This window comes from Malaya genurostris, chromosome 3, assembly GCF_030247185.1.
Source record: "Malaya genurostris strain Urasoe2022 chromosome 3, Malgen_1.1, whole genome shotgun sequence".
NCBI classification, from domain to species: domain Eukaryota; kingdom Metazoa; phylum Arthropoda; class Insecta; order Diptera; family Culicidae; genus Malaya; species Malaya genurostris.
The window spans coordinates 38,439,713-38,443,146 of record NC_080572.1 but is presented as its reverse complement, the minus strand read 5'-3'; positions in this window follow the sequence as shown (position 1 = coordinate 38,443,146).

Here is a 3,434-nt window from a genome sequence, read left to right as displayed (position 1 = left end):
CACAGGGAAGTATGGCTTGGGGTAAAGCAGAGAAATAAAGAACTCAAAATTACCCATTGTATCGGTTCTTTCCGCCTCGAAGCTAGCAATGTGCTCGCCTAACCAATTCACTTTGGACTGAATGGGTCCTTTTTTGGAGTGAGCATTTTCCTTGTGTACCTTTATTGAGGGCAACAAGTTGGTTCAGCTGTTCTTTTTTTTTTTCTTTAAACTGTAGCCAGAACTTTTCAAGTGGCGGGAGTAGGAAGTTATTATACGAATTAATTGATGTGTAAATAGTTGGAAACGTAATACGACCATGGGAATGTTTGAATAGGATGCTGCTTCGTCGGTGATGGTCTTGGACACAATCCTACCTGAATGTCGTGGTTCAGGAAATTTGGCAAGCTGCGGTTGGAACGAAGCATGATCAGGAAACGCAAAAATATCAAACCTTTTTTGATAGACAAACAATTTGTACCATCAGTCATAAAATTAATTAGGAATCGTAACGCATAGCGGATACCGAACAAGATGATTGAAACCAGGAGTTCCTGCGACATTGGAATGAACATAATTGTTTCTCTCCAGCAGGTTGGCTATGATCCGAATTGAGTTCTCTTTGAAGGCAATGGTTACATGGAAACTGACACGAGGCAATCGAAAGATTTAACAGAAATATACAGGTTCACTAGATGAGGGATGATGGGTACATTAAACTGTAATCTGCAATGCATAAAATTTTCAAAGGCGTCAGTCATTCGTAAAAAATGGAAATCGTCAAATCATCATCAAGCGATGCAACGAAGTGTGATGCGTAGAGGGAGCATAAAATATTACACCTGGATTGGTACCGAATGTGCTGGATTTTCAGACTGAAACTCATGAAAATAGAATTCAGGTTTTTAGTCGATTGTTACGGGGTAGCTTGCGGAAATGTATTTTTTATGATGCAAACGTTTTACAGATTAAATCTAATGCAGACGGGTTGGTGCGCTTCATGTATAAAATGGACTATAAATTCAATGCGCCGTGCTGAAAGATAAGGTTCGGATCTGCAAATCAGATCGAATAGAGAAATCATAAAATTATTCCTTTGAGTCTAGACGTGTGATAATTGATTAAACATTCCATGAGATGTCGAAGTGAGTTCTACTTTAGAGTTTTTAGGCATTGTTTACGGTACACTGGTATTCAGGGACCAGCATCATTCAAAACGGTTTGTATGGCGATGATTTAATATGACAAATAAATTGGAATAGCTTTGAGCCCAACTTTGAAGATTTTTTGATATGGTAATCTTCTATGGCGTTTTGAATTTTAAAAACTAATCAACCTGTAATTCCGGAATCAGAAGTCGGAATCGGATAAGATTCACCAATTTCGTATGGGACCATAAGCTCTTTTAATTTGAATTTTTGTGTATGAAATTCGTTTTCGCCTTTCCGGGGAAACGATTGAGCTCCTCTATTCCCGATGTTTCCGGAACCGGAATTCGGAAGCCGGGGTAACCGAAGTCAGTTAAACTCACCGAAGGGATTGATCGTAGTGCGGTCGAAATACAAATTTTATGGAACTTCCGGGATCGAAAACCGAATCCCGGTAAAACTGAAATAAGTTTATTTGGTCATCGACTATCAAAATCTTTAAATCCGACAAACCCGATTAATTTGTAAAATGGACATCTCCTGCACAGGAAATCGGATTTGACTAAAAAAAAATTTATGGGATTTTAAGACTGAAAGGTTGAATCCAAAATTGAGAAAATCGGCTCAGCCATCTACGAGCAAAATTAGTGACATTATTTTAATTTCGTAATACCGGAGCCAGAAGTTGGGTCCAAATGAAATTCAGAAACCTTGTGTGGGAGCATAGGACTTTTTATATGAATCTAAGTTTGTAGAAATCGATTAATTAATCTTCTAGAAAATTGGGTAAAATTATATGTCACACACATTATTATTGATGTTAGCAGTTTTAATCAATATAAATATGAAATCGGTTTGAATTCGAAAACACTGACATCTTTCTAATTTTCATATTCGAACGATTATGTTAACAAATTAAAATGTCATGATAAAGTAATTTATAACTAACTTACAACAAACATATATATGTTGCATTTTAATTATCATTACGTTGCGAAAACCAATCGTAATTATCTGAGTCAGTACTGAAATTTTGTACTAATAATTGATCTTATAATATCTATGTCATATATCAGGTATACCGGTATGAAGTGAGCGTTAAGATACAAATGTGTCGATAATCTGCCAAACATACATATTTAATATACATCAAGTCATTGAACAAACAACTTCATATTTTTTCTTCGTGTTGAAAATGTCGAATTTGTACCAGAAAGTTGACTCCAAAACCAGATCGATTTGGCAAGACGGAATTGTGTTTGGTAGGATCTAAAAGGTGTGGTGTATCATGAGCTTCTGAAAATTTAACAAAACTGTTAATGCTAATCGCTACAGACAACAAATTCTTCATTTGAACCGTGAACTGATCGAAAAATGGGCCAGAAGACACGGCAAAGTAATTTTGTTACACGACAATGCGTCTGTACATACAACAAATCCGGTTCAGGATACAATCAAAGCACTTGAATCGGAGCTGCTACCGCACCCGCCGTATTCACCAGAATTGTCCCCTTCACACTACCATTTAAGTTTCGTTAAATGTATGGTATCAACGAGTATTAAAGAAGAAAACTCATACGCCGAGCTTTGATGTAGTAAGCGACATTTCATTTTTGCGTTATCTACTGGGTAGGTATAAAATGTGTACACTTGATATATTTCGTTCATTATAGCCAGCGCAGTTGACTAAGCAGGAAGTGAAGCAAGTTCATCATTCCGTTTGTTTCAGGTCCAGAGAGTTCCAGTTTCATCATCAAGAATTCCGTTCTGTATTGAATGAGTCCGCACAGAAAGCAGTTCTCTTGCTGGATGTTCGCAGTGCGAGTTTCGTTTCAAACAAGAGCGATTTCGTCATTCAGTTGCTGGTCATTTGCATTGGAGCTAAACACAAAATCAGATCTTCTAAAGACTCTGAACGTTATCTAAAGAACTATAAAGATTACTTCTTTGCAAATCGGAGGTGAAAATCATCACCTTAATGCAAATCTAGAACAATTTGATTAGCTTTATGCACTGTTCGCAGTGCGAAATTCATACCAAATGAGTGTAAATAGAGCCGGCATTCGGCTACGAACTAGTGTTTAAAAATAATTCCACAATTTGGCCCTTCTGAAAGCCAGAAATCAATCCCGTACAGTATTTTAATAGTTTCTTTCGTTGAATTATGCAAATGCGAAATGAAATAATCCACTTCAAAATTTAGTATGATGTATTTTGCGAGCTGTTAGGTCCACCCATTTGTAAAAAGCTGCGAACGATATCACCTAAAAGAAAATCCCTTCACAAAAATCATTTATCAGTATTGAG